Source organism: Nuphar pumila, chromosome 2, assembly GCF_984573655.1.
Source record: "Nuphar pumila chromosome 2, dmNupPumi1.hap1.1, whole genome shotgun sequence".
Lineage (NCBI taxonomy): Eukaryota > Viridiplantae > Streptophyta > Magnoliopsida > Nymphaeales > Nymphaeaceae > Nuphar > Nuphar pumila.
The window spans coordinates 85,365,514-85,377,709 of NC_143250.1; positions in this window are offsets into that span (position 1 = coordinate 85,365,514).

Consider the following 12,196-nt stretch of genomic DNA (forward strand, 5'->3'; position numbering starts at 1 on the left):
ATCCTATAGACAACTTTTACTCAACATTCACATCTTGAATTTAGTGTGTTATACAATCCTCAATGTATATCTACTAATTACTTTTAACACATGTTTACATGTCTGAACTGTTAAGGATAATGACCCACCACAGATTAATTCATGACCCTTACAATGCCCCTCCCAAGGCATAAGCGTGACATTTCCCAAGGTAATACCTACCCTGAGACTCTCAAACTCTACCCTCAATTTTCACATAACACATCAATCTCATGCATGCAATCATGTCATGCCACTTTTATTTCCTAACTCAGAAAATATGCATGATCAGGTTTAAGCATCACACTTGAACTTTATAGATTCCTAGGCATGCAAAACAGTTTCTCTTTACAATAAACAAAACTAACATACTTGAAGCACATGGAATCATATATAAAGATGCCTAAACTAATTAGCATGTGTTTTAATCAACTAAGAAGGAATTTGCAAATGTTCACTTACCTGGAACGCTTAAATTCCAATTGCAACCCTTAATCTGAAAACAATGAATACCTCGTATCATCAAAATTACCAAAACACCCTTCAACTTAATTGTCAAACTCTGACTCCATTCTTTCAGAGTTTGTTCACACATCCCCTACTAATAGACTCTACCCAAGCAGTAGAATCCATGGCTTCAAAAATCACATGGATCTGACTTCGGGGCACTTAGTTATGCCTTGTAGGCGTATCAAGGAAAAATGGTCTTTTTGCTCTTTCAATGACCTCTATGTCATCTATACTTCATGTTACTTTAAGATCCACACACATAATAAAATTTGACCACTCAGGTCCTCAACTCAACTATGATCTGGATCATGGATTCAGTATTCTTAATCCAAACCTGCTTGAAAAGGATTTGTCTGGATCTAAACCAGGTCTTCTAATCGAATCCATTTGAGTTTTGGGTCCAAACCGAGATCCAAACCTTAATCCAAATTGTAATGGAAAAATTAAGTCTTGGTTGCTTCGATTTTTCCACTGTACTCGATGAATCAATCGCACACGCATCCGATTTGTCTCGGTCTAGACTTAGTCGGTCTGACCCATATTGGATCCACCTTTGGTTTGGACCGAATCGATCCCCCATTACAAACCCGACTCTGTCTGCTTACTAATCAAGACCCGACTTGATCCGAATAGACTGAGACGGTCTGTCACGGTATATAGACCTGACTCGGTTCGTTAAGACCGATTTGATCTGTCAGAGTACTCAGATCCTGGCTCAGTTTGCGTTGATCTGGCTCGATTCGGTCATGCTCAAACTGAGCAATATGGTCGACTCAGTCTGCAGAAAATGCAGACTGATTCTGCCCTGTATTAATTCTGCAATAGTTCTGGCAACACCATTGTTGTCGAACTATTGCAGCTTTTGCATATGGGTCGGTGCATGTGGTGATGAGGGCGGCGATTGGACATACTGCCTCCTTGCGACAGTTGATTCTCCCCTCCCCATTTCTGTCACCAACGAGAGGCAACAACAGAGGGGAAACCCCTCTGTCGTTCTTCTTATATTGCAAGGCAGGGACAGGGTTCTTCCTGTCCCTGTTTTGTTGCAACTCACCGGCAACTGTGAGGTTGTCGGCGACCCCTGTATTTAGACAACCAACGAGAGGGAGAGGCTTACCTGACGGCGACCGGCGACGGCTGCAACACCTCCTCCCGATTCTCCCTTCACGCTCCTTCTTTGCTCCTCTGGTGATCGAATGGGGAAATGAGAGGAGGCCCCCTCATGGCTTTTATAGCCATGGGGGTTCGTTGGTTACCCCCTCCCTCCTTCTGCATTAACTGGGGGCAGCCCGCTTCCTCTCCCACGATCTGCTTCGTGGGAGAGGAAGGGGTGTCGTCCCCATCTCCTTCTGTAACCCCCCCACGATGGGGGGTGCATTACAATTTCACCCTTCTTACAAAAAGATTCATCCCGAATCTTTCTCGAAAATAATTAGAGAAATTGTGCTTGCATATCTGCCTCATTCTCCCATGTAGCTTCATCTTTACTGTGATGCTTCCATCTCACTAGGACCATTGGAACAACCTTGTTTTTGAGCTTGTGCTTCTTAAATTCAATTACCTCAATTGGTTCTTCCCGAATGCTTAAATCTTCTTGGATGTCTAACACCGACTCTACTGTATCCAGTATATGTGAAGGATCTAGCACGTACTTTCTTAACATGGATACATGAAATACGTTATGTATTCTGGAAAGCGATTGGGGTAATGCCAACTGATAGGTTGTAGAACCTATTCTTTTCAAAATCTTGAATGGGCTGATATATCTTGGACTTAGTTTGCCCTTCTTTCCAAACCTCATTACCCCTTTAAACGGTGATATCTTTAAGAAGACGTGATCACCTAACTCAAACTCCAACTCACGTCGCCTCTTATCTGCATAACTTTTCTGACGACTTTGGGCTGCTTGGAGTCTTTCACGAATGAATTTGATTTGCTCCTTCATTTGCTGAACCAATTCAGGTCCTAAGGTTTTTCTTTCACCAACTTGGTCCCAGCATAGCGGCGTCCTACAACGTCTTCCATATAAGGCTTCATAGGGAGCCATCCCAATACTAGCTTGGAAGCTATTATTATAGGCAAATTCAATTAGCGGAAGAATATCATGCCATGAGTTGCGATACTCTAGTGTACAGGCTCTCAACATATCTTCTAATATCTGGATGGTCATTTCTGACTGCCCATCCGTCGGCGGGTGGAAAGCTGTGCTCATTTTCAACTGAGTTCCCATTGCTTCTTGAAAGCTTTGCCAAAACTTGGAGGTAAATTTCGAATCTCTATCAGAAACAATGGATTCTGGCACTCCGTGCAATCTCACTATCTCTTTTATAAAAAGACGAGTTAATTGTTCAAAGGAACACGTTGTCTTGCATGCGAGAAAATGTGCAGACTTGGTCAATTTATCAACTATTACCCAAATTGCATTCATTCTCTCTCTCGTCTTAGGAAATCCTATAACAAAATCCATCGTTATATCTACCTGATCATGCATATAATTCAGGGTTAATTAACATTAAAATATGCATGATTTTATAAAATAATGTTTCAAAAACCCAATTTTATGTTAGTTTTCGAGTAAATGTGCTAAAATGATTTAAAAATTGAAAATACAAGAAAAATAGTTTTATTCTACATTTTTATGCCTATTTTAGTTTTTGTTATAGTCATAGTAGTTTAGTTTTAGTTTTTATTAAAAATAAAAATAAAAAAATAAAAAAATGGAGAAAAATAGTTTCATATTCATTTTAAGTATTTGTTTTTTTAAAAAAAAAATATATAGTTAGAATAGTTTTAGAGTTTCTTTATAAAAAAAAATTGTTTTTAACTTTTTGAAAAAAAATTCTAATAAACCGGTTTACACGGTTTTTGATTTTTAACTAAAAAAAAATCTGTTTTGAACCGGTTCAAGCCGGTTTTGTTTGTTTTTTTTTAAACTGAATAATAAAACAAAACAGCAACAAACCGGTTTCAAACCGGTTTGTTTGTTTTTAAAACCCAAAAAATGAAATCTCAAAGGCGTCTTCCCCTGTGCGCCAGACTCTTCTTTTTCCCCCTCTTTTCCCTCTCTTTCTTCCCTCTACCACCGGCCATTCTCCCCTCCTTCTTCCTCTTCTCCCTATTTCTCTGTTCTTTCACGCCGGTGGAGGTCTCGCAGTCGGATGAAGGCATACAGGAGGACGCCGACTTCTTTTCTAACCCTTCCAGGTGTGATTCACGGTAAGCAATTAATCTCTTCTTCTTCTTCTTCTTCTTCTTCTTCTTCTTCTTCTTCTTCTTCTTCTTCTTCTTCTTCTTCTTCTTTTTCTTCTTCTTCTTCTTCCGATTTCTCATTTTTCTGATCTTCTTCTTCTTCTTCCGATTTCTCATTTTTCTGATCTTCTTCTTCTTCTCCTTCTTCTTCTTCTTCTTCTTCTTCTGTTCTTTTTCCACATTTATCATTTTCTTCTGGTTTAATGAATTCAGGTTGTCGTTTTTTGTGAAACTCATGTTGTGTTCTGTGTAAAGCAAAACAGAAAGAAAAAAAATTGATCGTCGATTGTTGTTCCTGAATTTTTTTCCGATCTTCAATTCTGAAAGTGATTCTTTAGTTAGATGAATATTAACTCTAAATTCCAGTTTACATTCTGAAATCCATAGTTCATTTGATTTAAAAATCTGTCATCGAATTCCCATATAATCTGGTACTGATCAGAGCTGTAGATTTGCAGTGAATAGCTGATAGGAATCCCTTGTGTTAGCCACAAATTTCATAATCAGCGTGAAGATTTCTACACAGTTGTTATTTCTGATGGAGGATTTCTATTATGAATTGAAAATTCTATCGAATCTATGATCAGTAATTCTTGTTAATTTCTGAACACTTTCATTGATTGTTAATGTACAATTGATATCCGGTGGACATTGTATGATTGTTGTGCTACAGTGAAGCCCATAAGATCTGGATTGTGTTTTCACTGAATGTTGCTGGAAATGGTTGGCATTCCACTGTTCATTACTGGAAATCAGTGAAAATCACTCTTCATTATTATCTAAATTCCGGCAAGAGCTATTGACAGATTGGATTAAATTGAAAGTGGAAATTGTTGTTGATTATCTTTAGAATTCAAGTTGATGAATGTCTAGAATTCTAATTAGCATGATTTGAAATGTAACTAAGTCTTTTAATGAAATGTTATAAAGTGTAGTTGTTGTTAGGTTAGTTGTTAATTAAGTTCTTAGTTGCTTAGTTACATAGATAATTCAGCTGATAAGTGTGTTGTAATGAGTTTAAGTAATTTATAGCATTAGTGTGATTCGGTAACTATTAGTCATTTAATTGCGTATTAGTTAATTAGAAATTAGTTTTACTTAGTTAAGATAATGTAGTAAACTAGTTTTTTATTTTAAATTTAGTTCTTAAAAGTGTTAGTGAATTGTTTCGTTATAGTATTTTAGCATTTACTTTGCTTAGTGTAGTCACTATTAGTATCGTTGGTACTGCTCGTGTTCATTTGAATTGTGCAGGATTGCACAGGAGTAGAGCGGAAGTGATTATGTGACACGAAGTGCAAGAGTAGAAGTTTCTTTTTACTTGTCAGTTTAGAATTAGGAATTTAATTGGGTTTGTAAATATTGCACTTTACGCCCTCTGCGAAGGGTATTCATTTGTTGTAATAGTTAGTTGTTTTTAATTTTCTCGTACATTTTACATTTCATAATACGGCAATAAAGATTAGTTTAGATTTGTGTGTTTGAATACGAAATATTCTCATTCCCTGAGTTCGACCCGATCTCATCCACTAGTGAGAACCAATTTTTATAATTTGATGTCTGGTTTTCACATGTTTTTCATTTAAAAAAAAAATCAAAATTACAACGATTTAAAAGAAGACATCAAATTTTTGGCGCCGTTGTCGGGGAACGGCGTAATATTAGTATTCACTTTATTGCCTAGTGTTTGTGATGCATTTAGGTTTAGAACCACGTATGTGCATATCTTAGAGACGAGCTTACTTTTCTGCACAGCCTACCTACTAGGATCCCCTTAGAGGTAACTGTGTACGATTGGTACCGTACACATAGATGTTAGATTTCTTTGCATAATCTCTGTTATGTGTAACTGCGTGGTGTTTGTTTAGTTTTTGTTGTTTTTAGTTTATTCGCTTTGTGGTTTGCGTGGTTTGGCAGCTTAGTGCGTTAGTTAGGTAGAAAACCCAAAATTAGGATGGGTGTTACACCGGTCTACTTCAAGGTGTATGCACAGGCAACGATCACTCGACCCGAGCTAATTGAGTCCCGAGTTTCTTGTTAGGAGAACTCCTCATCTTATCACCATGGTCGAAAATCGGTCGTTGTTCCGTACCCTTAAGGAGTACTTCATGCCCACCATATACACTCCCACCTCCTGCATCACGAGACCTGATGTAGGAGCCAATCAATTTGAAATAAAGGCCAGTATCATTCAAATGTTACCATCATTTCATGGCCTAAGCAACGAAGACCCATATAGTCATATTGATGATTTTCTGGAGATCTGCTCGACAGTGCGGATCAACAACTTTGGAGATGACTCATTGAGGTTGACGTTGTTTCCGTTCTCTCTCAAAGATAAAGCTAAACATTGGCTAAAGGCTCTCGATACGGTTCAGATTACCACTTGGGAAGGAATGCAGCGCGAATTTCTTAAAAAGTACTTCCCAATTGGTAAGACGAACAGTTTCGTAAAGCCATAATCAGTTTCTCGCAGATTGAGGGAGAACAATTCCACAAGACTTGGGAGAGGATGAAACATCTTCTCCGCAAGTGTCCCCACCACCAGGTGCCTCGTTGGCAACTGGTGCAGTATTTTTACGATGGCCTGACAGAGAAGGACAGGCAAATAGTGGATTCATCATGTGGGGGCACTTTTATGCTAAAAAGTGAGGATGAAGCGTGGTCGCTTTTTGAGACATTGAGCAAAAATTCGATGCACCATGCGACAACTTCACGGTTCGATAGGGCTGCACCTGCACAGGATAGTACTAAGAAGGCAGGTATTTTTGAAATAGGGATAAACCTTGAGTTAAGCAACAAGGTAGACCAACTGTCCCAGAAATTAGATCAGTTTTTGTTGGGTCCCTCTCCTGCCATGCAGGTGTGCGCGTTGTGTGCGAGTCCTGCACACCATATTTTTCAGTGCCCAGTTGAGCCACAGTACCCTGAGTTTGTCCAAGAGCAAGCTCAGATGGCTAAAAACTTCGCTATGCCCGCACCCAATCCATTTTCCAACACTTATAACCCGGGCTGGCGAAACCATCCCAATTTTTCATGGCGCAACTCATAGATCCAACCCCCTAACCCTTCCCAGAGTCAACCCAGTCAAGGCGGTTATGTGCCTAGATTTCAGAGATCCAGTTATTCCCCAGCCCAACCTGTTTATACCCATCCCCAGTCTCATGAGCCTTTGCATAGTCAGTCCTTCGAGGACAAGATGCTACAAGCATTTTCTGATATTAAAGCGAATTTGAGCTCGCATAATCAGTCTATTGCAAAATTAGAGACTCAAATGGGGCAGCTCGCCGAGGCGCTTAGCAGGCGAAGTGAGGGGACACTGCCTAGCCAGCCTATTGTCAACCCTAAGGGAAAGGAACCCATGCGTAGCTTGCATATGACTGATGCACATAAAGAGCAAGCTCAAGTCGTAACCCTTAGGAGTGGGAAGCAGTACCAAGCGAGGGAGGTTGCAGAAGAACGAGATAAGATAAGTGAGAAGCAGTCTGTCCCTAAGGTTTTACCTCAGGAAAGCGAGAAGGTTCTTCTATCGGAGCCTTCACCATCCTACATTCCCAAAGCCCCCTTTCCTGAGGCGTTAGAAAGGCCGAGAGCATTAGGTAAGTCCGGAGTGAACATGCAAGAGATGCTTGAGATATTCAAGCACGTTCAGATAAACCTCCCCTTACTAGATGCTATTCAACAGGTCCCTGCATATGCAAAGTTCCTTAAAGAACTTTGTACGCAGAAAAGGAAGTCGATGTCCCATGTGCAGAAAAAGATTTATTTAACCGGGCAGGTGAGCGCAGTATTGCAACATCAAACCCCACCTAAGCTCAAAGACCCAGGGACTCCTATCATCTCATGTGTCATAGCTAACATCACTGGTGGGCGTGCATTGCTCGACCTTGGGGCAAGTGTTAACATCTTGCCGGGTTTCTTTTATGACCAATTTGGATTAAAAGAGATGAAACCTACACCTATGACTCTTCAGCTTGCTGATAGATCGATTAAGATCCCAAGAGGGATACTTGAAGACGTTTTAGTCAAGGTGGAGGATTGTTATTTCCCTGTCGACTTCGTGATATTAGATATGGAGGGAGTTGATAACCCACAACAGACTCCTATTATTCTCGGTCGCCCCTTCCTAGCTACCGCCAACGCGTGCATTAATTGCCGCACTGGTGCGATGGATGTGTCATTCGGAAATAGGAAGATGCGGCTGAACATTTTTCATGCTGCTATGGGGCCTGCTGTTGAGGAGGCTTCTTTCGAGGTTGATGTCATTCAAGACCTCGTAGAAGCAGAATATGCTTGGTTATTGAGTGATCCACCTCTTGAGAAGGATAAGGAATCACTAGACGAGGATCACCTAGAATTACTTGAGAATCAGATAGGTGATTTGAATTGGATCGGGCACTTCGAGCCATTCAGAGGTAGACAGGATGGGAACACACTGCGCAGTGTCACAAATGACACTATTTTTCATAGAGAGCCTGATTGAGCCTGACTTCATGTCCATTGATCTCATGGACGATGAAGGATTTTTCTAGGGATCCGTCTGGCTGGGGACGTGAAACTTAGCGCTTTATGGGAGGCAACCCATATCTTGTATATTATTAGATTTGCTTAGAATTTATAGATTTTATTTTGTTTTTACTTTTTCGTGAGTTTTTCATGTTCTTTTTGTTTCATTCATGGTTTTCATGTATGTCATGTATACATTGCATTCATTAGATTCATAGAACGTGTATTTTTATTTCATGTCAGGTCGTTCTACTCTTTTCCCTCATTTATTTTCTCTCATGTGCATTCACTTAGTTTCATATAAGCATGGGGGAGTGCCACTGGGACAGTGTCATTCAAGCATGGGGGAGGGTGTAGTTTGCACACCTTGATATTTCTGTTTACGTTCTTGCACATGTTTACATATATCTCATGAAAAGTAGGTTTTTAAAGAAAAAGTTTGAACTTATATGAATGTTATTTCAAATCTGATGTTTTTAGAGGATTTTTAAGCCCCACGGAAAAAAAAATTCTGACATAGATCTAAAAATTATGGTTGTTTATGCGGATTTCGAAAAAATGATGATAGATACATGTTAGAATTTATTTTGAATCATAAATATGAATATGCACAGTTCTATTTTTTGAAAAACTAAGCAAATGAACAAAAGCGTAAAAATGAGCTCAAAAGAGAAAAAAAGAAGCATGCGTTAGGTTGTTTGGATAATTCCACAATCCTTAGTAGATGGAACTTAGATGTAAGTTGAAACTTTTAATTCCATTTCGAAAAGGAGAGTGGAAAACTTCGTGATCCTAAGTAACTGAGAACATATACAAGTTGAAATGTTTGACTCTCATGTTATAAAGGTGAATGAAGGAAGTCACTTTTATGTCTTAGTTGATATCTTTTGGTATGTATTGAAAAAGTATAGAAGGTATTGACATTGCACAAGGCATAAAAGCAGACCGCACGCAAGCTATAAGAGAAGAATGAATACGCAAAAAGAAAAAGCGTGAAAAAATGAAAAAATTGAGAAAAGAGCTGAAAAAGAAAGAAAAGTTCAGTGCTTAGAAGTCTGATTGAGAAAACCTGTGCAGAAAACATATTAGTGAGGATAAGTAAATAATAATATGTTTTTATTGGATTTTCTAAGAATAAAACATAAATAATTTTGATATTTAGAAAAGTGAAAGAAATTCTTTTTCTGTGGTGGTTATAAAAGACTCTAATTATGTTTTGATTTTTTTTGTAACATGAAATATTTGTTAAAACAAAGTCTTTAATTACCTACTACTTATGAGGATGTGTAATATTTTGCATACATGACAGAGATGTTTGTGGGTAGCATCACTGCAAACCCTCACGAGACCTTACTCGTCCACTGGGGTAACCCAGGGGTTGAAAGGGCTTGTTGCAAGAGCTAAATGCAACCGTGATTCCTACGAAAGTGAGTTAGGTGATAGTTTGATTTCTTGCATTTTTCGAGTTTACTCGAGGACTAGGAAAACATAAGCATGGGGGTATTTGATCATGCATATAATTCAGGGTTAATTAACATTAAAATATGCATGATTTTATAAAATAATGTTTCAAAAACCCAATTTTATGTTAGTTTTCAAGTAAATGTGCTAAAATGATTTAAAAATAGAAAATGCATGAAAAATAGTTTTATTCTACATTTTTATGCCTATTTTAGTTTTTGTTATAGTCATAGTAGTTTAGTTTTAGTTTTTAATAAAAATAAAAATAAAAAAATAAAAAAATGGAGAAAAATAGTTTTATATTCATTTTAAGTGTTTGTTTTTTAGAAAAGAAAAAAAATATAGTTAGAATAGTTTTTGAGTTTCTTTATAAAAAAATTTTTGTTTGTAACTTTTTGAAAAATTTTTCTAATAAACCGGTTTACACGGTTTTTTATTTTTACCTAAAAAAAAATTTCTGTTTTGAATCGGTTCAAGCCGGTTTTGTTTGTTTTTTTTTTAAACTGAATAATAAAACAAAACAGCAACAAACCGGTTTCAAACCGGTTTGTTTGTTTTTAAAACCCAAAAAATGAAATCTCAAAGGCATCTTCCCCTGTGCGCCAGACTCTTCTTTTTCCCCCTCTTTTCCCTCTCTTTCTTCCCTTTACCACCGGCCATTCTCCCCTCCTTCTTCCTCTTCTCCCTATTTCTCTGTTCTTTCACGTCGGTGGAGGTCTCGCAGTCGGATGAAGGCATACAGGAGGAGGCCGACTTCTTTTCTAACCCTTCCAGGTGTGATTCACGGTAAGCAATTAATCTTCTCTTCTTCTTCTTCTTCTTCTTCTTCTTCTTCTTCTTCTTCTTCTTCTTCTTCTTCTTCTTCTTCTTCTTCTTCTTCTTCTTCTTCTTCTTCTTCTTCCGATTTCTCATTTTTCTGATCTTCTTCTTCTTCCGATTTCCTTTTATTCTTCTTCTTCTTCTTCTTCTTCTTCTTCTTCTTCTTCTTCTTCTTCTTCTTCTGTTCTTTTTCCACATTTATCATTTTCTTCTGGTTTAATGAATTCAGGTTGTCGTCTTTTGTGAAACTCATGTTGTGTTCTGTGTAAAGCAAAACAGAAAGAAAAAAAAATTGATCGTCGATTGCTGTTCCAGAATTTTTTTCCGATCTTCAATTCTGAAAGTGATTCTTTAGTTAGATGAATATTAACTCTAAATTCCAGTTTACATTCTAAAATCCATAGTTCATTTGATTTAAAAATCTGTCATCGGATTCGCATATAATCTGGTACTGATCAGAGCTGTAGATTTGCATTGAATAGCTGATAGGAATCCCTTGTGTTAGTCACAAATTTCATAATCAGCGTGAAGATTTCTACACAGTTGTTATTTCTAATGGAGGATTTCTATTATGAATTGAAAATTCCATCGAATCTATGATCAGTAATTCTTGTTAATTTCTGAACACTTTCATTGATTGTTAATGCACAATTGATATCCGGTGAACATTGTATGATTGTTGTGCTATAGTGAAGCCCATAAGATCTGGATTGTGTTTTCACTGAATGTTGTTGGAAATGGTTGGCATTCCACTGTTCATTACTGGAAATCAGTGAAAATCACTCTTCATTATTATCTAAATTCCGGCAAGAGCTATTGACAAATTGGATTAAATTGAAAGTGGAAATTGTTGTTGATTATCTTTAGAATTCAAGTTGATGAATGTCTGGAATTCTAATTAGCATGATTTGAAATGTAACTAAGTCTTTTAATAAAATGTTATAAAGTGTAGTTGTTGTTAGGTTAGTTGTTAATTAAGTTCTTAGTTGCTTAGTTACATAGATAATTCAGCTGATAAGTGTGTTGTAATGAGTTTAAGTAATTTATAGCATTAGTGTGATTCGGTAACTATTAGTCATTTAATTGCGTATTAGTTAATTAGAACTTAGTTTTACTTAGTTAAGATAATGTAGTAAACTAGTTTTTGATTTTAAATTTAGTTCTTAAAAGTGTTAGTGAATTGTTTCGTTATAGTATTTTAGCATTTACTTTGCTTAGTGTAGTCACTATTAGTATCGTTGGTACTGCTCGTGTTCATTTGAATTGTGCAGGATTGCACAGGAGTAGAGCGGAAGTGATTATGTGACACGAAGTGCAAGAGTAGAAGTTTCTTTTTACTTGTCAGTTTAGAATTAGGAATTTAATTGGGTTTGTAAATATTGCACTTTACGCCCTCTGCGAAGGGTATTCATTTGTTGTAATAGTTAGTTGTTTTTAATTTTCTCGTACATTTTACATTTCATAATACGGCAATAAAGATTAGTTTAGATTTGTGTGTTTTAATACGAAATATTCTCGTTCCCTGAGTTCGACCCGGTCTCATCCACTAGTGAGAACCGGTTTTTATAATTTGATGTCTGGTTTTCACATGTTTTTCATTTAAAAATCTTTTCAAAATTACAACGATTTAAAA